This window comes from Lynx rufus, unplaced genomic scaffold, assembly GCF_022079265.1.
Source record: "Lynx rufus isolate CCGP_SWC_20201006 ecotype Redwood Valley unplaced genomic scaffold, mLynRuf1.p SCAF_7, whole genome shotgun sequence".
Classification (NCBI taxonomy): Eukaryota; Metazoa; Chordata; class Mammalia; order Carnivora; family Felidae; genus Lynx; species Lynx rufus.
This window is the reverse complement of record NW_025814889.1, coordinates 45877541-45900971: the sequence shown is the minus strand read 5'-3', so window position 1 is coordinate 45900971 and position 23431 is coordinate 45877541. Positions and strand designations below refer to the sequence as shown.

Sequence of the window (23431 nt, the reverse complement as noted above, 5' to 3'; positions counted from 1 at the left end):
ATTCTGAAGTAGGCAAATTTCCTCTCAGCGTTCCAGTTCCTTGTGCTTTGTCCCTCTGATGATGGCACAGGTGTCACGGAATAATAAGAGAGCGCAGGCTTCAGATTAGGCGGCTGTGGTGTAAATAAACCCCAGTCGTGTCCCTGACTAGCTACGGCCTGGGTGGGACACCTCTTCATCTCCTGTCTTCAACTTCCTCATCTGTAAAAGGCAGATCTCAACTCACAGGGATTGCTGTGAAAATTGTACATGGAAAAGTGCTGGGTCTTCCGCAAGCACACAGAAATGCTCCCCTTTTCTTTTTTTCCACCCAGAAACCTGTGCCTGGTGAACCACACGTCCCTGTTTCCTCTCAGTTCTGCACCCTCCTCCATGCCATTAAAACACACTTCTAGGAAGAGATATAAAAATGATTAACACTTACGTGCAATGACCACCCAGAGCTTAATGGTCCATCTCCTGGACTATCGGCATTTTTTTTTTTTTTTTTTTACAAAAATCCATGCTGAAGGAATAAACCACTAAGGGTAGAAATCCAAGCACAAAAGGAAGGGCCCAAAAGTATTCTGAAGGCAGCAAGTCTTTTCTGGAAATTCTGCAACCAGAGGTAAGCAGATAGCTCCAGTGGTGGGGTCACCATAGAATGTTCCAAAAGATACTGCTTCTTGGAATTATCATCAGTTTTTGCTAAACCTCCTTTCCTTTCCCTATTGATTGCCAAGATTTATATTTGTAGAAACAGAGGATTTCTCATTTTTAGTTAGATTCTAAATGAGTCCCATAATCTAGATATAACCAGAGCATGAGGTAAAAGCAGAAAGACTGATCGAGGTTGAACTCCTATTATAAATGATACCTGGGCAATGGTCAGAGCTGGAGAAGAAAAAGCATAGGGTACCAATTACTTGTTGTCCTACAGTGATGGATGATTTAATAAATACCATGCATCTGGGATGCTTGGGTGGCTCAGTCAGTTAAGCATCCAACTCTTGATTTTAGCTCAGGTTATGATCTCGGGGTTTATGGGTTCGAGCCCTATATTGGGCTCTGTGCTGACAGTGTGGAGACTGCTTGGGATTCTTTCTCTCTCTCTCTCTTTCTCTTTCCCTTTCCCCCTGTCTCTCGGTTCCTCCCCTGCTTGTGCTATCTCTCAAAATAAATAAATAAACTTTAAAAAAATGTCACATATCTAAGAGTTTAAAGAGCTTTCTGACAACTGGTGTTATTTAAAAATGGCAAGACGGCCTCAGAGACAGTTGAGGTCACACCCACACAAGTGTCCGGGCAGAAGGCGTATGGCTGTCACTCAGCCATGCCACAGGTAGAATGCCTGCATCTAGCAGGCATAGACTACATGACCTGGAATGTCCATCTCACCTCAGAAGTCCTACTATACATCTATAAAAGCAGCATCAAAGAAAAAAAAAATAACAACTTCTAATCTTCTAGAAGGTGTAGGTTATTAAAGGTGGACGCAATCCATTTTTCCAGGTTAATCCTAATCAGAAAGAGAAAGGAAAACCCAATGTGTGGATCTTTCTAATGGTGACAGTCATGTATGTTTTAGATTGGGTCTTGCCAACTAGCATCTCAAGACACAAGTGGTATTTTTGTTTTACTGTGACTTGTCTTATATTAATTCATGCTTACGCTTTCCTTCCCTCTGGGACATTGAGAAACTATGGTTTGTGGCACAAAGATGCTTGGCTCTGAGCTATCGAGTCACTGATAAAGACACGGCTACTCACACATGTACCCTTCACTCCTAAGCACCCCCAGCTCTTTATAGGTCTTCAAAAATATGTTCGAGTTACTGGTCTTTTGTGCACTGAAGTAAAGTAGTGTTTTCTTCACGGGTTTACCCGCAAGGGTTTTCTACTTGAGACAAGGTGCCTTAACGTCAATTTCAAGCTCTGTGTTAATTCTCTCTCAGGAGCACCGCAGTCCAGAAGGAACCAGAAGAGGTTTGGGGTTCACCACCCACGCTCAGGCTCAACTCACTGAAGTCTTTAAGTAAGATGCTCTACTTCCTCCCCAGATTTCAGGAAATTTTTCAGATTAGGGTTTTATGCAGGGTGGTGGGTGGGGATGTGGCCTAATTATAGACTAAGGGACGTCTGCAGGTATGGACCTCTCCTAGCTCAAAGGAAGAAGCAGAAAGGAACTACAGTAGGGATAAAGGGCTGGTTCTCCTCAATCAACTATGTATCTTGTGGTTTCTGTTTTACGAAAAAAATTTAAAACAATACACACACACACACACACACACACACACACAGTCAAATATATACTTCAATGTAATTATTAAAATGTAGCCCAAGTCAAAATGTATTAATGGTTTGGAAAGGATCCATTATTTTGGGTTATCCATATCACTCTCTTCATTAGACAGAAAATCAATAGTTGAATACATACTTCTTATATAGCTATGGATGAACAAATCAGAAATTTAATTCTCATTTTATTATTTTCATTCCTCCCCTCTTTCATCTTCTTTTCTGCTTTTTCCTTCACATGTCTTCAGTATCTCTCCTATATCCATTTTGTGTCTTTCCTTCTCATTCTACTGTACTGTCTTCCTCCTTCTTATCCACTCCTGCTTCCTTGCTGACCATTAACAAATTCTGTCATCCCTTTACCTACAGCCTCTCTTTTACCCACTTCCTGACATTTTTAAATAGATCATCCAGCTATGCATGATTTCCTGAAACCACATTTCCCTATTCATCCTTCCTCTTCTCAGCACTCCTTCGTTTTTGTGGGTACCCTGCTCTTTCGGCTACCCTGACCTAATTCCAACTTGTGTGTTGGTGGGGTCAGGGTGGGGGAAGGTACTTCTGACACAACACCAAGCTATTCTCTGGGCACCAGTAGGGTGTCCAAGAATTCAACTCCATTCTGGCCCCATTTACCCAAAGATAGCATCAGACTCCACAGGTTGAGGGCTCAGTCCTACGAGACTACCCTGTGACCTCACTTCAGATGTGAGTCACCAGCCTAAGTTATTACCTATGCTTCTGACCAACTGGCTACAAAATCGCAGGTTCCCGCAACCCCCTCCCTTCCTTGGTTCGATTAATTTGCAAGAGCCATTCACAGAACTCAGGAAACATTTTACTTACTAGATCACTGGTTTATTATAAAAGGATATAACTGAGGGACAGCCAGTAGGACACTGTATGGGGAAGGGGCATGGAGCTCCTGTGACCTTTCCAGGAGGACTTTTCTCCCAGCACCTTCATGTGTCCACCAACCTGGAATCTCTCTCAACCCTCTTCTTCTAGGTTTAAAAAAAAAAAAAAATTTAAGTTTATTTATTTTGAGACAGACGGTGCGAGCAGGGGAGGGGCAGAGAGAGGCGGAGACAGAGAATCGCAAGCAGGTTCCGCACCATCAGCACAGAGCCCTATGAGGGGCTCGAACTCACGAAACCATGAGATGATGACCTGAGCCAAAAACCAGGAGTCAGACGTTTCACTGACTGAGCCACCCAGGTGCCCCTTATGGAGGCTTTGCTCCATCGGTCAGACTGGTTCAGTCCTTGGATGCTGGTCACTGATCTCGCGAGGGTTGGGGGTGGAACAGAAAGTCCCGAACCTCTAATGACATGGTTGGCTCCACTGGCAACCAGCTCCCATCCTTCTGCGCTTCCGGAAGTCACCTCACCTCATTGACTTAACAAGAGAAGCCATCTCCCTCATCATTTACGAAATTCCAGCGTTTCAGTTCTATGCCAGAAATGGGGACAAAGACCAAATATATATTTCTTATTATAAATCACCACATCACACCTACACTCTTCTATTATTTTCTCTTCATACCTTACTGCCTGCTATTATCCTCTTTAGTGTAGCTTTCTAGCATACTTTGTCAGGTCCTTTTCTCTTCTCATTGTATCCTATGGGGGAAACGGGTGGCGGGTGGGTGGGGGTGGCGTGATGGGAATTGTAGAGAAAAATACAAAATTCGTGTTAAAGCTGCAGTTACTCATATGGCAACAGTGGTCTGTGCGGCCGGATTCCGTTCCCCTTGTACCTGTCACATAGAGGAGATCTTGGACCCAACTACGGTATGCCATCCCTGTGATCAAATGTTTGAGGACAATTAACTTCGCTGCCAAAAAAAAAATGACTCATATTGGACATTCTAGGAATGCCTTATAGGTCCTCTTTTTCAAGTGAATTTTATGTTTCTCTTTCACGACCCTTCCATTGATTTATGGGTGGGCCTATCACCGATGATAATTGGGGAACAGGGCTGCAGGGTATGAAAGGGAAAAATACGTGCTCTTATTACTTTAGAAGAATGTGCTAAGGTACCGAAAAATGTAGGTCAAATAACTGGTTTCTCAAGTTCACGAAGTGAGTCCTGTTTTTGCAACACTTCTTGGGGCAAGAGAAAAGGCGATTTGATACCAATTACCATTATGTTTTCTAAAACGGAAATAAAATCTGTCAGCCCAATAAAATATCCATTGCTCTAGTAACAAAGATACCTCTAGACAGGTGCATCCTGTTTCGTTGGGAAGGTAGTTAGTTTACATAGGTACATTTAGGTAAAGACACCCCTTTTTAAATATGATACGTTCCTGCCTGCCAGTGAGCAAAACCTAATGTGGATCATTTGGTTATTCTTTACATATTATTTTACTACGTGACAGTCTTTTCCTTCTCATCCACCTTCCACCAGGCTCAGAAATGAAAAACTTTTCATTTCTGCAGTTTCGAGGTATAGCTGTCAACCTAAGAGCCTTGAGCCTCTCCCGCTCATGCCTAATGAGCCCTGCCAACTTAGAGGCTCCACCCAGAGCCACTGTTTCCTAACCGGAAGCCCAGCCATATACATGTTCATTGAAAGCCCACGTGAATCTGTCTGTGCTTTTCCTCACTCTACCAATTTTCTCTACCACTACACATTTCGGCATGTGCTTACTAAAAAATGATGTTTGAAATAAGCTATCAAAATCCACAGACTCCCTGGTGTGCATTTATTTTCCTTGAGATTCTTTAAGATCAAAACGAAGTAGATGCCTGCTTCTACTACAATTTGCAACTACAAGTAATTTCTACTGAGCTGTAAAAGGCTACACAATTACATCAACTACATCAATCGCATGGGAACCACGCTGCCTATTTATAGATAACGTTATAGCCAAAACTCACCTGGCAATCTTAAATTGGTGGGCTTCAGAAGCTGCCTGCGTCTTTAAAACCCAGAACAGATTCTAGAAATTTAATACCACTGGCCGACATGACAATTCTCCTTATTGACTTAACTGGTGGGATACCATCAAGTGACTATTAAGCATCACTGCTTTCCTTTAAGAAGTGATCAGCGTGTTCAGAAATGTCAAGTCATGAGCGAAGGCTGATTTTCAGGCTCAAAGGGTGAGTTCACAGAGTTGAGCTCATCGGTTTCTCTGGTGCTGGCTAGCAACAGGCAGGACGAACACCATGTACATGTGTTGTTAAGATCAGAGCCCTGAAACTTGTTAATTTATCCTTGCACTGAAGGTGCAACTCTCCGGCCAATTCTTTAAAATAATAAAGACGATACAACTCATGTGAAAATGTATTACAGCTTAAAAGATCCTTCAGGACAAGAGCCTCATCTATTATCTCTCGTGTTTAGTACGTTGCCGAGCACAGGGAACTTTTTTACATGAAAACCTAAGACAACTGCTTCGTCATCAACTGTGGCATAGGACAAAGATGGGTAGAGCCATCCACCACCTTTCTTTGGTGCCTGCTTCCTCTATAGTCTCCAGCTACCAACTGATAAGCTTCTTAATCGATCTTCATGCAGTATTAGTTTCGGAGCACAGCTGGAATACTATCAAATTCTTACCTTTTTTTTAAGTTTATTTATTCATTTATTTTGAGAGAGGAGGAGGAGGAGGAGGAGGAAAGAGAGAGAGAGAGAGAGAGAGAGACATCATGAGCAGGGGAGGGGCAGAGAGAGAGGGAAAGAGAGAATCCCAAGTAGGCTCTGCACTGTGAGCACAGAGCCTGAAGCAGGGCTCGAACTCACAGACCACGAGAATCTGACCGGAGCCAAAACCAAGAGTCAGACGCTCAAGCGATTGAGCCACCCAGGCACCCCTCAAATTGTTACCTTTTCAACTTTATACCATCTTACAAGTCTACCTTCGTCTGGAGTGTGGATAATTGAAACTCTTCTGTTATTGGACTTTTGGGACCCAGAACAAGACCACTCAACTGGTTGTTACTTGATTCCTTTCACTTACTTGATTTCGGAAGATTACTTCTCAACCTGACATTTTGATTGCACTGTTCTACTGAGGGGCTACAGTGACATGTCATGTCCCAAAAGATCAAATTCAGCAAACAAGTATGACGACTCTAAGTTGACATAGTATATACATAACGCCATTTAGTGCTTACTACTCTATGAGGTCGAAGTTATGTGCCTGGTTTACAAAAGAAGAGCCAAGATTCTGTGATGTCCAAGGCTACACAGCTAATAGTCATGGCCACTCGCTGCTCTTAGGACCCAGACCAGACTCTCTAACATGACGGGCTCAGGCTACCTCACCAGCTTTTCCCCTTGTCGTGGTTTTCCACAGCAAATTCACCAAACGTCAGTTGCCTGGGTTTCCATCCTTGGAAGACCAAATCTTCTAGTCTCAGGGCTTTCGCACACCCCATTTCCCCTTCCCAGAGATAATCCTACCTCCTCTTTACCCAATTAACTCCCACTGAGTTTTTAAGTTGCCTCTTACATGTACGCTGTAGACTAGACCGAGTTCCTGTGCCTTAGGCTTTCAAAACACCCCATGGTGCCGCATCAGTGCCCTCCCCCTCAAGGGTAACTATACGCGTCAGTCGTGTGTGTGTCTATCCCTGCTTCTGTCCCAGGTGCGGCTAAACCACAGCAGAGGAATAAGAAAGGTACAAACCCATAAAGAGAGAGAATGGGAGAAGGCTGTTGAGAGAGGTGCACAAAATTCTGGAGGGGACGCAGATGAAAGATAGGTATCTGATCTGGCAGAGCGGAACAGCTAGACCCCACCTGCCCGCAGGGGGAGACACCACTAAGAAACAGGCTCGTTCTTCCTGACAATCTCCAAAAACTTCAGAAACTAGAGGTTCCAAGGTCCTCTGAAAGCAGGAGGAGAGCAGGAGAGGCTACCGATAAAAGGATCTGTGGTGTGAGTCTGTTCCACTCTCCTCAGCTCAGCGGCTGCCGCTCCTAGTAGATGACAGAACATTTGCTTGCTTGAATCAGGTTGAGTCAGAGTACCGGGTCCAACAGAGATCAAGGATTAGGAGAATAGAGGGGAATGCAGTGGAAATCTGCGTAATGAATGATAAAAGCTCAAGCCTCTTCCCAGCTTGGTTCCTTACAAGCAGGAGACCACAGGATTTCTTCTGGGGCAAACTCACTTCCTCGAAAAGACTTCTGGGGCCTCCCACGAGATGGCCAAATTATCAACCAACTGAACCACCGGAGTTGGACTCAACAGGCATCAAGCCCCACCTGTGCACACGGGACGGCCAACGTTTTGAATAAACATCTAAGAGTTGCCATCCAACTTTTTAAAAAATTACAAGTGGCGGAAAGGGCTATGGAGGAAAACGGTACAAGGTAAAGGGGAAGGGGAACGAGGGAAGGTGCGGTTTTGGAAAAGAGCTATCATAGAGAGTTCTAAGAATAGCAAGACCCGTCTGGCTAAAGAGAAATGAACAGAACAAAAGGTAGCACAGGATGAGGTTCGAGAGGTTGACGGGGTCTGGATCAAACGGGACCTGGTGGTTCACACTGAGAATTCAGAATATTTCTAAATGTAACTAGAAGCCACTGGAGGTTTTGCAGCAGCGAAATGGCACCACGTCGCTTCTATCTTACAACAGAGTATTCTCCTTGTTGTGTGGGGAGTGCACTGTATGGCTGGGGTTAACTCCTGGTCAGCCTCAATCTCCCCTATGACGTTGTAAGCAACACGAAGGCAGGGGCATGTCTGTCTTGGTCGCTGATGTGTACTTAGTACCCCATATATATACTTAGTAGTCATATAATAAATTATCTGTTGAGAGAATGAACCGAACAGCAAAAGGAGAACTAGAAATTAGTGTGAGATTCCACAGCCCCGGTCCTTCTAGTACACTAACTAGACTTCCAGAAAAGATAAGGATCCTTAGCAGAAAGTCCCCTTGACGAAGACCATGATGCACTTCTGCTACTACTACTGATAATATCATCTTGGTTCAGTCTATAGATATTATGACGTCACTGTGATCTATTTTAAAGCGAGAGCAGGTTGAAAATGGCAATTATTCTTACGTAGACAAATGGTGCTAATTGGTGTTTATAGTGACGGTCTCTATTTATGACACATTCCGGCTAATCCCATTCTATAATAATAAATCAAATATAAAATCAGAAGTAATTCATACTGCAAGACACTTAGATAGGCCCTATTTTTCTTCTGATCGTCCCAAATTAAATCACTGGTTTGGAGTTCCATATTTAAAGCTTATTCCAAGGCATTTTTACAAAGGTATTTTCCCTAGATCTTGTAAGTATATTATAGGCAGGATCATTCGTTATTGGTGACTCGCCATTTTGAAGATCAGTACTCAATTCATGAGGACAGCTTGTCCTCACAAATAAATTCCAAAAATCTGCAACTTTTACACATTCTAAGAACAAAATAAATCCAAAAACCTGTTCTTTTGACTTTTAGGACTCAGTCATTCAACCAACATGTATGGAGACTACATGCAAAACAATGACAAAATATTGTGTATACGAAGATGAACAATGATTTCTGTCTTCCAGGAGTTTAAGGGACAGGCTTCTTATCAGCTACAAATTTCTTCCTGGCTAACTGCAATTTCTCATATGCTTCCCTAATTTGCAATGTGGACCAAGAATACAGCCACAATACCCCACCTGAAAGTATGCGCGAATGATTTATTCAAGTGCTAGAATGATCATTCCTACAAAGCAAGCAAGAAAGAGCACCCGCTTGTGGCAGAAGTTTGGGGAGGTGAGACTGGTAGAAACTTGCATCGAATCCAGTGCACTTTAGAAATGAAGGCCACATTAGCACCTAAACCAGGAAGACAATACCTATTAAGAAACTTGTAGAGGAATGGACTTGTGTTGGGGCAAATCCAGTGATTAAGATACGTCTTTCAAGTAACCGTCTACCGATACGAAAACAGAAAGAGGTCAGGGGTCAATTATTTTTATTGTGCAACAAGGGCAGGATGAATAGTAATGGGTCTAGAGGTCACTAAGGAAAATTCAGGCCAAGTAGGAGGCCAAACTTGAGTTTGGGCTAAGAGAGCAGCTCAGGAGAACCTACAGAATTCCCAACACTGGAGATACTCAAAGCTAAGTTCAACCCCAAGAGATGATTTAGGAATAATTACCTCTGTTCAAATGCCAGCAAACAACACAATATTCCACTCTAGGTACAGAGTAGGTCAAGCAAACATAAAGCCTATTGGATAATTTTGTGCTGTGGCTCAAGATTGGTCGCCCTGTGGTACACACCCCAGAGGACTTACGCTTGGTGTTAAGCAAATCACATCACGTAACATAGTCAACTGTGTCTGCCAATGATAAGACTGGTTACAATTCCCAGTCCCTAAGTGACAGCTGAAAATAAATGTTTGCAGCACTCATAAACATACAACATTGAAGAGTAACAGAAACATGTTTTAAAGTGATATAGAAAGAATTAAATCCAGAACCCTTACACTTTCAAGAGTCCTCTTAATACTTCCAGACAGAATGGCCCTGCAGGTACCAGGCTTGTTAGAAATCTGAGTAGCCCATTGAACCATGAGAGCTGATCTTCTAGAAGAACCTGCTGATCACAGGCATAAGCTTTTAGCCTCTGGAACATGTGCCCAAACCTCTTGATGCTTCTGTACGCTTGTAGTTTCATGCCCTCCCAGGCTCTGAGAAAGCAGGGAAGGGCCATCCCATCCTTCTCGGCAGCTGAGGTTTGGAGGTTTAAGTGGTTCACGTTATCAGCCCCCTGCAGTGTCCTAACCAACAGGAAGTTTCCCCGGAGTTTCCATCACAGGAAATTTCCTGTGAGGAAACCCTTACTGCACAAACAAAGAGTTCCTTAGCTTCCCACAGAAACTGCAGAGGCGGCTGAGGTGGTGTGGGCAGAAAGGGTGGGTGTGAACAGGGGTGGAAGGCAACAGGGGGTTGATGGGAAGAAACGGAGGGGAACCAAGAAGTTATTTCACTTCCCTTGGCCTTGGATTTGTCAGAAAACTGCTTACTAACTGGCACATGCTGGCGTTCACCTCCTGGCCAGCAGCCTCACCCCGGGCCAGAATGAACTTGGAGAGATAAGACCTAATGTAAGTGCAGGTTCTGCTGGTCAACCTCCAGCCCTGGCCTCCCGGAATCTATTTCCCCATCTGAACAGCATGGGGCCCTGTGTTGATTAAACAAGACAGATTAATATAGACGTTAACACTAGTAAACTGTTAAGGTTTCATACAAATACAAGGGTAGTACGAACTAGTTTGACCATAACAGTATTTTCACTCTAGCAAAAGCCTGCCTGGTAGTAGGTTATCTACAGAACAGTGAGGTCTCTCCCTGGGAGGACCATTCTATTTCCCCGTCTTTGTCAACGCAATCTGAATTAGAGGGAGCACCAGCTGTGGAAATGGAACATTCTGATTACCTGAATTTTTTGGCTATATCAAGATTCATTAAACAAGCTTTTGTTTTTCCAGCCCTAGAAACATTTTCAAAATGTTGGAAACTGGCTTAATTAAGCCATAACCCATAGAGTTGCCTCTGAAACTAAATAGGGTACCTTTAAAAAAAATTTTGGTTTTTTGCCCTTTTCTTCTAAAGACCAAGGTCAGAGTTTTAAAAAGAAAGGTCAGTTAAGGGGTGCCTGGGTGGCTCCGTCGGTTAAGCGTCTGACTTTGGCTCAGGTCGTGATCTCACGGTTTGTGGGTTCGAGCCCCGCGTCGGGCTCTGCGCTGACAGCTCAGAGCCTGGAGCCTGCTTTGGATTCTGTGTCTCCCTCTCTCTCTGCCCCTCCCCTGCCCATGCTCTGTCTCTCTCTGTCTCAAAAATAAATAAAAAACGTTAAAAAAAAAAAAGAAAGGTCAGTTAAGAGTCTATTTTGTTTTCTTCCAGTTAATTTATGTCTCTGCTCACATATTTGCCATTCTAATGTGGGGAGTCTGCTTAGAATAATGTAAAACAAAATCACATGGGATACGTGAGGACAACTTTCCAACGACTGCAGCTCACTTTTACATCACCCCTATTTTTGCTTGTATCTTTAAAGCCATGATGTAATTTTACTGCTTCAGAGGGTAGACTATATACTCGGACGATGTTTGCCGCAAGATACTCTGGCTTTTTAATTCTTTCTGGGAAACACTTGGTCACCTACTCTTGAAGAACGTTTTAAAATTTAAGTCCCATTTTCAAGATGATTCTGGGGGCTCACTCCATCAAGGGGCAATACCACTGCCTTTTGTTTCTAGACCTACTGTGAAAATAGGCCCGTATTTCAAGCTTCTAGAGTAGAAAAGAGGCAAACCAAAAATAAAAAAGAACCCCCCCCCCCATTTCTGAAGAAATGGGAGCCACGCAAATGAAAACTCAAAAATGTGACAGTGGAGCACAGAGGCCAAATGACAGGGTATAATATAGTCAGTAGTGCACACAGACACTAGTTTTAAATTTTTTTTAATGTTTTATTATTTATTTTTGAGAGAGAGAGAGACAGAGAATCCGAAGTGGGCTCCAGGCTCTGAGATGTCATCACAGAGTTCAATGCGGGGCTTGAACTCACGAACCGTGAGACGGTGACCTGAGCCGAGGTCGGACGCTTAACCAACGGAGACACCCAGGCGCCCCACACAGACACTATTTTTAATACAGACCTTTCAGGCCGGTTGGTACAGTATTTTACAACATAAAACCATAAATGCCTTTTAAGTCCCACGTTTAAAGGCCCCCATGGAACCCTTCCCCTAAAATGAAGCGCATTCAATTTCACAAGCCTCTGTTAAGCACATCCCTGGTGGCAGACAAGTCCCCTGTCCTCAAGGAGTCACCTTCTAGTGGGTGACACAGACACACAGGTAAGGACAATACAGTAATCAATTCATACTTAGCAACCAGCCCTGTGTCCGATGGGGGCTGTGTGTTATGGCAGAGTGAGAGGCATAGACAGTGACACAGGCGATGCACAGAGGGCAGGCTACTTCTACAAGACCCAGAGAATGGCGCAGGTCACCCCTGCCGGAGATCCCCAAGGACTAAGACATAGTCAGGCATAAGCTGCCACCAAGCTGTGACTGATTCTCAAACACCAGTCTCGCTCTTCACAGACGCACTCCATAAACGCCGAGCAGGAGCTGTAGGGAAGTAACAGGCACTTGGATGCAGAGTAGAAGCTCCAGAAAAAACTTCCTTAAGTACAAATCACAGAAGTGGAGGGTGAAAGGCCCCTCAAAGCCTTTCCTCTGACACTAGCCAGAACCACACCTAAGTAATTTCCAGTTTGTAATGATGATAGACTCAAAGGAAAATGTATGTAGAACTCTCAGTGCCTGCTTTGGGTTATAGGCACTATTCTATACATTATCTGATTTAAGGGAAGTGTTTTTTTATTCCCCAAGTTAGACAAAGAAGCTGAAATGCAGAGAGATAAAATAACTTGCCCTCTCCCCAGCCTGGGGTTACACAGCTAGAAACAGCCTGGAAGCTTCCAAGTCCTGCCATCTTCCCTGCCTACCACAGTGCTCCAGAAACTTCCCCGCAGAGAGGGACCCGGCTCGGCCATGCAGCCACAGAGAAGTCTGGCCATGAGGCGTTAATCGGGACTTCGTTCCTGACTGGCACTGTAGACCAAGAACGCAGGGTCGTCCTGTTGGTTTTGACTGTGGTTATGAACTGGATTATTAACCCAGTCTTTTGTGATAACTCAGTAACATTTCTTTGATGTTTTCTGAGGCAGAGGTAAGCCAAAGAGCCAAGGTGTCGCTTCTTCCCTCTTCCATACCTGAGTCGGGATGGAACGCATCACCAACCCCAAGGTGTGGACACCAGTAGCCATGAGTGGTCCTGAGGATAATCAGGGCATTGCAACCCGTCGGTATGGCCCAAGAGGAGGTGGACACTTCACGCAGGCTTACAAGGGCCGGAGGCACAGGAAGACTCATGGGGACAAGGCGACAGTGCTTGTTTTTAGGAAGCCTAAGGAAGCATCTGGGATGCCGTAAAGGATGGGTGGCAGTAAAGGAGACTGGGCACCAGTGACCTTGGTGCGCATTAGACGTTCAGATCACTTGGAAAATTTTAACCTGTATTAGCCCATTCTCTCCTCAGGCTACATGGATAAAAATGTCTGTGGGTAGCTGTCTCCTCTTCTTCCTCTCCCCTCCCCCCCCCCGCTGCCTTTAGTTAATTGCAGCTGTGGTCAAGGGCCTGCAGCCAAAAGTCCCACAATGCACCCCTCCACAGGAAGTTCCCAAGATCTCTTCCTGAACAGGAAATTTCCTGTGGTCCAACAGACATTCCTCTCAGCGTTTATCACTCACATACATTTGTTTTGGCAGATACTGGGTCTTGGGTAAGAACAACAAGAGACGGTTGGAGGGAAGGCTACCTCAGGAAAAAAAAATGCAGTTATTGTCAGGAGAAGAAAGTGTGACTGAATCAACTCCTATCTCAAAGGAAAACAAATACTACCAAAATGGACCCGAGAGATCTGACATGTGTGAGAATGTGCATGCCACTCACACAGCTGTGCCACATTCCGATTTTAATTGCGACTCAGAGTGAAGGTAGGTGGGCTTTCGGTGGGGGCCAACTTCAAAGCATTTGGCCAACTTCACTCCGTGAAATTCTGGTTCTTCTACACATCATGGCTACCATGTGACTGAGACTTTAAACGTTTCTGCAGCGTCCTTAGACGTGTGCCCTAATGTAACTTGTTCCCTCATGACAAGAAGCCTTTCAATCTGCCCAACTTCCAGCCACCAGCATACCCTTTCTGGAGTGGCTCACAAGCCGATATTCCACACTCGTGTGGCTTCTCTGTAGACGAGTCTACAATTCTGGAGCTACAATGGGCGACAGGAGAAAAATGCGAGTACTCGAGCATTAGCAGCATCATTCTCCTTCCTAACTGGCCTGACATCTCTCTTACAACCCACCTTTCACATAGTTCCCGAAAAGGAATGTATCACTTCCCCGCCTGAAACCCGTCAATGGCTCCCCGTAGATTCTGGGGGAGAAATTCAATTCTTCAGCTTAGCCCAGCAGGCCCTTCAGGTCTATCTTTCCGGTTTTATTTTCTATCACACCCCTTTGCTCCGGCCACCAGCTGCTGCTTGTTTCTAGAACCGATCTTCATTTCTTTGCTTTCCTCAGACTCCTTACTTTTACTTTCCTTTGCAACCCAGCTTAAACACTTACTCCTTTCCGAAGTCAACTGCTTCTCCTCTGTGGGTCAATGACATGATACACAACCCCAACCACCCTATATTCTGATTTGCTGGTTAGCCATCTGTCTTCCCCAAGAGGTGACAAGTTCCTCAAGGGCAAGAACTATTTTACCTTCTTATTTGTCTTTGGAGTCACATAATAGATAGTTGATGGATATTTGTTAAAAAGCTCATCTTCTGGGGCGCCTGGGTGGCTCAGTCGGTGGGGCGTCCGACTTCGCCTCAGGTCATGATCTCGCAGTTTGTGAGTTCGAGCCCCATGCCCGCTCTGTGCGGACAGCTCAGAGCCCGGAGCCGGCTTCGGATTCTGTGTCTCCCTCTCTCTCCCTGCCCCTCCCCTGCTCTCTCTCTCTCAAAAATAAACATTAAAAAAATTAAAAAAATAAAAATAAAAAAGCTCATCTTCTGCAACCTTTACGTGGTAAAGACTACGGGAATGTTCTTTTGTTTCTACTATAAGTTAGGCGATCACACAAAAATGTCTTGTAGCCCAAGTATCCTAGCAACCTTGTAACTTCGTCTTCAAGACCCACAGAACTGAAATCCTTTCCTATAGATTATGCCAACGTGGGATGCCCACTTTCTCCTGAGAGAGCTGTGCATCGCATTGGTCTGACTGATTTTCCATGTGTTTTAGCTGTAGTAAGATACTCGGCTGGCTGCCCCTAGGGCCCCATAATCTTTTCAGCTGGACTTATTTAACCCCCTTTCTGTAAGTCCAGCTCCACCCAAACTCCAGGCCCAATCCTCTCCTTTATCAGGAGGAAGCTTGGGACCAGTTGTTCAGGGAATCAGTAGTGAGTCACCACTACTGCTGGCTTTACTGGGCCTTGCTCTGTCACCCGGAAAAAAAAGCCTTTGCTGTAATGGGGTCCCTTATCTGGGTTTCCCACCCAGCCCTATCTTCCAGTCCTTCTCCATAACACAAGTCCTATGGCTGAATCCCAGTTGCTACGGCTGGGTTTCTGCTGTCTGGTCCTTAAGCTCACGTTTCCAAAGGTCATGTTAGACACCTCCCACCCCCAACTACCAGCACCTTGCCTCCCGGCCATACTCGCCAACAACTGGTGGTCCTGGCCTTCCTCCCGTTACCTGATACTGAAATTTCCCTAGTTGCCTCGACTCTGTGGGCACAGCTGAAGTTTGGGAACTGTGAATTTCTTAAAGAGGGTATCCTTTCAATTCTGTTCCCAGTGCCTGGACTGGTGCTAAGCACACTGCATGAATACAAATATTAGTGCTTGAAAGAACGAATGGCCTCTCAAAAACTGAGCTTTATTGATGGCATGATTTGGATTTGTTGGGAATATCACAGTGGATGGCCAACAGACTATTTCTAGGTTCTTACAGGACAGAAAGGATCTTTCACTGAAGAAAGGACACCTAAATTCCTCTCAAAAAGAAGGAGGTAAAGCCCTATTTCAAGAAATTATCCTGGGGCACTTGGGTGGCTCAATCAGTCAAGCATCCGATTCTTGATTTTGGCTCAGGTTCGTGAGTTTGAGTCCCGTGTCGGGCTCTGTGCTGACAGTGTGTAGCCTGCTTGGGATTCTCTGTCCCTTTCTCTCTCTGCCCCTCCCCTGCTCATGATCTCTCTCTCTCTCTCAAAATAAACTAAAAAAAAAAAAAGATCCCTCAGCACTATTCGATTTCTTAAAACAAAACAAAAGAGAGAGAGAGAAAGAAAGTTTGTAGAGAGGAAAGCTGTCACTTCACAGTCTCAGTGCCTTGAGGGTTCTGGAACGGACAGTATCCAGCGACAGCTCTGGTTTCAGTGGTGAGCGATGGAGAAACATTCGTGTCACCTCTGGGGCTGTCAGTACTTTTAATACAATACTTTTCATAACACTCGGGGAGGGTTGGACAGCTGTTTCCACTCTTTCATTCCTACTCACGGGGCTAGGAATTAAAAGGTCTGGGCTCAAGTCCTTTCTCTGCTATTGACTTCCTTGAGGAGCCTGGACATGTCACCTCATTCCAGGGTCTGTTTCCTCATCTGAAGACGGGGGATAACACCACCCAGCTTGCGGCGGTTGGGAGGGCTAAAGGTAACGGTAAGTGTCACCGGGCTGGTGCACAAGGGGGCAAAGGTGAAAATGGCACATAACAGGTGGATGTGAATCTTGGCCAAGGAGCAGAAGATGATGCAGTGTGGTGGGCTCTTCTCCCTTCCTTTCTGGCACGCACATAAAAGCCTACAGCTCAGTCTATCCTCTGGTCCCAGATGTATCTTAGTTTTTTCTTTTCTTTCTTTATATAACTAGTTTTTGTTTTTGGTTTTTTTTTTTTTTTTAAAATGAGTTTCATATACGATGTCCTCTCCTTCTTTCCGGGACAGTCCCTGAACCGGAGGCTGAGGTGTTTGCGGCTCATCCGTGCCAAGTGGCGTCTTGATTCAGGGGCAAAGGGAAAAATCTGGAGAAGGTGGCCGAGGTCGTCCGATCATCATCTGCCAAGGGAATGCACTCGCTGCTGTGGCCGTGCAGATCGAAGTCCCCATGTTATTTTTTTAGGCTTTTGGAAGTTGAGCGAAGAGATAGGGGTGGAATGCCCCTTTGCGTATTTGCTAACATTCGGTGAGTCCTTACTATGTGCCAGGCCCTGTACCAAGTGAATGGTTTTCAGGGTGTCAATCATTAGAACTCTTGTTATGACCTGCAAGGCTCCTAGCTGTAAGTCAAGGTGTTCCCTTTGGCTCTGTGAAGTCTCCAAGTGGTGGCCTGATTTCCTTGGAGTCCCTACCAAGGCCAGAACAGCTGGCGTTCCTCTCCTAGCACGGCTCCGGTCCCAAGGACAAGCAATTGGAGGCAGGATGTTTTGTGAGGAAGGTTCTGTGCTTGAGGCGCTCCGGCGATCGGTGAACCGACGGACCTACCATTCTTCCATCTCAGGCCTTCTTCAGTTTATCCGTGTTTAAATTTATATTTTAAATATACTCTGCTTTAACTGTTCCTGCCTTATTTTTTTTTTACAAATATTATACTCCTTATTTTTTTTTTTTTTACAAATATTACACTCTGAGGTTCAATTTGGAGGAAGCAATCTTAGAAATTAAAAAAAAAAAATTTAAAAAGCATAGATGCAGCTCCTATCCAACGAAACAATTAAAAACACACATGCACACAGATTACTCTTAGACCGCTGGTGCACACGGAACCTTAAACAATGGAATGTTATGCAAATGACACAGTATTTGTGCCATCTTCTAGAAGCGTGCTGTGGACATTAAAGAATGGTTGTTTCAATCAGCTCAACAGTCACAAAACACAGCAAGTCATGTAAGACCATTTATTAAGCTTTGTGGACAGTTACACTGAAAGTAGAGGACACGATTCTTTTCTGTGAAGTATTCACTGCCAAATGGGAAAGAAAAAAACCAATAAATGTATGCATCAATAGCAAATACCATTGACGTCTGCACAGAAAGATAACTAGACACAATTTGTTTCCGGGAACCACCAAGCAAAATAATGGCTTTCTCCTGCCAAAATCCAGACTCCTAATGATACCAATGCCCACAAACCCGGGATGACCGTTTTATCTTAAACAGCCATACAAAATAGGCAATGGTATAGCACAAGACTAAAATAACCTGAAGGGATTAAACGCTTAGATGCAATGAAACCCATGGGTATGAGAATCGGGGGCCCGGAGTAAAGCTGACCTCTCTACTCCCTGAGTATTTCTCCTTCAATTCCATAGCTAGCACTGGGAGGCTATTTTTAATCCCCGGGCATTAGGCAGCTGAGTCTGGTTAGAATAAGATATCTGAATATGGAGGCACCAAATGCCTGGAGCTCACGCTAGAAACGTTGCTTGTACCCAAGCAGCTGGGCTGAGGATGCACGGGCTCCTGAGATTTCCCACCAGAATGGTCAAACTAGTCCTGGGCTTACAGGTCAGACAGGGGCCGGTTTGGGAGGTAGCATCTTCCCTGTCTTTGAGTTTAGCCAGCGTCCAGTTCCAAGAACTATTTTAAGTGCACTCTTAAAAGCTGCTTCTATCCTCACACCCACACTGAGGTTAAGGATGGAGAGAGGGAGTGAGAAAGGGAGAGGGGAGGGAGGGAGGCTGATTGATTGACTGGGCTTTACTGCTCTTTCCCTGATTTCCGTGGGTTCCCATTGTGCTTCTAAGAAAGCAGGATTCAGCGGGCGTCAGTGCTCTGGGCTATATTTATACCCATCCAGCTGCCCAGTTGCTGAGCTCTTCACAATTACAAACAGCAGGAGAACAAGATGCCTTCCAGGGGGACCATTTTCTCATGGTATTTATTCTAGATTTCTCTGAGATGATCTCAGCATTCATATCTTCTTGATGAAGTTGGGGGGGGGAGTGAAGGGAGAAGAAAAGAATCAGAGCTGGTGGGCACAGTTCTCTGGTGCCAATGCAAAAAGAGCGTTATATCTTCCAGGCATAAATGGGGAAGGCTGCCGTTCTGCCTGGGCTTTATTTACCATTCAGCCAGGCTTATGCCTGGAAAACAGACTGAAGGGTCACACAGTGCTACACGAAGTAACTGTGAGTAGAGGTACCCACTCATCCCTGGCTTTATTTCCCACCTCCTGAGAGGCGACACAGAGCAAAAGGTAATATTAAGAGAAGAAGGGAGGTATTCCACTGGCTTTGGAATCTAATTTGGATTGAATTCTGACTGGCACTGTCCATTTGTGTGAGCTTGAGTAATTTACCGGAGTTCTCGGAGCCTCACCTCACCTAATAGTCCCTTAAGAGAGTTACTGTTGGTCTGGAATTGAGACAGCATGTGGAAGGAAGAGGAGGCCTGTATTAGCTTCCTTTGGCTTATGTCTAAAACACCTTCTACAGCCCTGGCCAGCCCAGTCCGGAACATAACGTCCTCTGGGCCAGGCACCTGTGGTGAGCAACCCAAAGCTGTACAAGCAAAGCAGCTAGGCAAATAGGAGGGCTACACCACTCACTTACCAGCAAGTAAGCCTCTCATGCGTTCGCTTCATTTATCTTTTTTTCGTTAATTTTTTTTAACGTTTATTTATTTTTGAGAGAGAGAGAGACAAAGCACAAGCGGGGAAGGGGCAGAGAGAGAGGGAGATACAGAATCCCAAGCAGGCGCCCGGCTCCGAGCTGTCAGCACAGAGCCCCACGGGGGCTCAAACCCATGAACCTCGAGATCATGACCTGAGCCGAAGTCGGACACTTAACCGACTGAGCCACCCAGGCGCCCCTCACTTCGTTTATCTTAACAGAACCTTCTCCAGGGCCCTGATGAGGATTAAATTAGCTAGCAGATGGAAAAGTGCTTAGGACAGTGCCTGGCACGCAGTTAGCATGCAGTAAGGGCTAGCTATTGTTATTTTCCCAACGGAAAGCCCGGATCATTCTCCATTGTTCCAACACCAAGTATGGAGAGAATCTCAAGATAAATGTTTTATAAATGATAAGGGAATATTCCTTAAAATCAAGCATTAAAATTTGGATAATGTAAAACATTAGTGGACATGAATCTGGTCACTCTGCGATATGGCATTTTTTTTTGTCACCCACCCCTCCTCCCCAGCCCCTAACTGTGATTTCTATGAATTATTATATAGTTATATAATCTATAATTCTATTATTCTATAAATTATTCTTCTAACACCAACTGTTTTAGTTAAACAAAGGGTTGCTATTAATTCTCAAATAAAGTAACCATTTAGAGCCTTCTGAGTCACTTACATGGAAATAAAATGTAATGCTTTTTTTATTTCCTCTCTTTCCTCTCTCCCTTAGCCACAAATAAGGGTTGTTTGGTTTTACAGTAGATGAATGAAAATTGAACCCTACTAGCAGATGAGACCTGAGTCTGAACAAGGATTAATTTAAATGTAATCCATCTGAAGACTGCATGAGTCCCCTTTAGGAGTACGGATCTCGTCTAAAGTAAATGCTTAGCTGACTCTGGCCAATGCTTCACAAACGTCTGCCACTGGGAGAGCAGGAAGAAATGCACATCCATCCACCTGAACCTCTTTTGATAATTCTTCTATCCAGGTAAAATCTGATCTAAAGAAAAGAGCAAAACAGCGTAAAGAAAGAGGGTGACTTTACTGCCTAAACGTTCTGTACAGAACGACGGCCAGGTATAATGACTTGGTTTCCAGCTCTGGGTATGCTTGTGTGTATACTTATTTATTTATTTGCTGTGTATATCTACTTTGCCTTTAGTCTCAGCTCCCAGAGCTGGCTCCTTTGCAGTCTTCTTCAACCATCATCCACATAATTTCCATCAGTGATGTGACAACACCCTCCTCGGAGTGGTTCTCGAAATGTCTCGCTTATCTCTTCCCCAGAAAATTGGAGCTGTGTTTTGTTAGGTACTTGGAACCCAGCCCTGAAGACTCTGATGAAGGAGGTCTGAGGTGGGAAGTGTAATCTTTTTTAAAAGATCATCAAGTGAATCTGCGGTGCGGCTGGGCTTGGGAACCACTGGATGTAACTCTTGGAATATTCAGAAGTACTATCAAGACAAGAGCATATAATAATAAGAGTACCAGTTAACATTTACATAGTGCTGTGTGCCAGTCATGATTCTAAGAGCTTTACGTATATTAACTAGTCTATGAGTACTTCATATGTTGACTTCTTTATTAACGAAAGGGTGTTGGTGTAAAAACAAAACAAAAATCTAACTGGGTTAATCCAGTTCTTCCACTGATTTCCTATAACGGGGACATAAAACTTTATCCCTCAAGAGGGCACAGGAATACAAAAATACAGCTACCTGCCCTATATGTAGTGCCTCACAAGACTTCCATGCAGGCGATACTTTGTGACACAAGTTGTACTAGTCTAAGGGTAGAAAATTATCAATTGTAATAATAATTTCAATTAACAAAAAAGCTTCCTCCTGAGAAGCTCTATATATACGAAGTTCAACTTCGAAGTTCGATATATAGGAAACACACACACTTAAGACAATCTCTCCCTGTGGCAGAGAGACTGTCAAAATTCATCAGTCTTTGATGAAGTTAATTTTAGCTCTGCTCTCTTTCCCCAAACTTCTTAAAATAACAGCGAAAAGATTTGTAAGAAAGCACAAGGACTAAGACACCAGGAGAGGAGATAAGAGCGAGGGGAAGAGGGAGGGGGGACGAAAAGAGGAGGAGAAGAAGAGAAGCACAAATCAGAAACTTGAAAGCAGATGAACCAATGGTAATTTACTTAGCAGACGCAGGGAAGTAGAATGCTAACCTCATAGTAAGAAAAGCTGCGCAATAACCAGATTTACAGGGCAGGGACCCTCAAAGGCTGGGCAATTGATGACATTGGTTACATCTGAAAATCTGGACAGCTGAGCCACTGCTCCTTTCCTATCACGGCAGAAGATTAGAAGTTTTGCACCAGAGACAATAAAGTACAGTGAATTCAGAAAGAACTGAAACCAAATTGGCCAGGTGAAATTAACTTAAAACTTATATATGGAGGAGTAAAAGGATGTGTATGTGGCAACCAGTGAGATTCCCCCACCCCCACCCCAGCCCATTTCCTCTCGCTGCTCTCCCAGGAGGTTGGCAGCTAGACTTAAGCCCTCTAGGATGGCTACCTGTCCGTCTCTGCGGAATGTAGCCAAAGACAAAAGACGTCGAGATATTCATAACAAAGGTATGTATGTCAAGGAAATACCCAGACTTGTCACCCTCGTGGATAAGCCCACCCATGCATGTAGAACTTCCAGTCAGTACTCCAACAACTCACAGATATGAGCGGACAAGCAGAGATCACCAGATGTTTGGGTACCACCCAGCCAAAAACAAACAAAAAACCCTTAAAACGGCCAGAAGAAGGCGTCATGGAGAAAAGACAGACAATGTAGGAAAAACTAATCATCATCATCATCATCATTATTATCCTTCCATAAGTAAGAGAAGATGTTGCGACTCTGAGAGAAGGACAAGATGTTATAATGAGGAACGTGTCCAGAACAACAACAAAAATCCCCCCATGCACATTAAAGGTACGACCTCAGGAATAAAAACTCAATAGAAGGAGTGGGAAATAAACGTTAAGGAATCTCCCAAAGAGGAGTTCAAACTACAAGCAGGTGGAAAATAACAAGAGAAGATAAGAAAATCATAGGACCAACATTCTAATAATGGGAGTTCCAGGGAAAGAACTGAGAAAACAGGGGAGGAAATTTCCCAGAACTGAAGGAAATAAGTATCAGGTCTGCAATGGCCTGAATGGACTAACACAGACCCACGCCAAGGCACATGACAGTGAATTTAGAATGCGGAGGATAAAAATACTCCCGGAGGACAAATAAGCAAACAAAACAAGTTACACACCAAGGATTAAGAGTCAGGAAGGCACGGTCTTTACAACAGCAGCACTGAAAGACAATACAATGGACCAGTGCCTTCAAAATTCTGGGGGAAACTTATTTCCTGCCTAGAACTGTATCCTTAGGCAACTTATTAAGTCCAACTATCAAATAGGGGGAGAGAGGAAAGATATTTTCTGACGTGCAAGTTTTCAACAATTTTACTTCCCCTCTAGCCCCGCCCCATCCCTAGGAAGCTATTGAAAACTGTCCTCCATTAAAGCTAGAAAATAAACTAAGACAAGAAAAGGCATGGAATTCAGGAAATGAAATCAAACTCAAAGAGGAGGTGAAGTGAAGAAAGGCCCAGATGGCAGCGGAGCACCACGCGAAAGCCAAGACCAGAGAAGGTGGAAGGTTCTCAGAGACTCTTGCTCCAGGATTTGTTAACACCCACTGCATCTGAGAAAGGTGAATTAGCAATGAGTACATAAAAATTAAGTTATCAGTACATTAAAAATGGAAGTACATGGTAAAAACACCATAGTTATTAACTCCAGGGAAAACCAGAAGTTACAGTAAAGAAAAGCAATCTTAATAGAGTACGTGAGTCAGATACGATTGCATTTATAATTTTTTTTTTCAACGTTTATTTATTTTTGGGACAGAGAGA

General features: G+C 44.2%; 1 protein-coding gene and 1 long non-coding RNA gene across 5 annotated transcripts in view; one reads left to right on the top strand and one right to left on the bottom strand.

The window, feature by feature from the left end:
- ETV6 (ETS variant transcription factor 6) overlaps positions 1-23431 on the bottom strand; it is a 251345-nt gene that overhangs the window by 89699 nt on the left and 138215 nt on the right. The gene's annotated exons all lie outside the window — the stretch shown is intronic.
- On the top strand, positions 13610-17591 carry LOC124501649 (uncharacterized). Its single transcript, XR_006959790.1, has 2 exons — positions 13610-13817; positions 16819-17591. It is a non-coding gene; the product is annotated as an uncharacterized LOC124501649 (long non-coding RNA).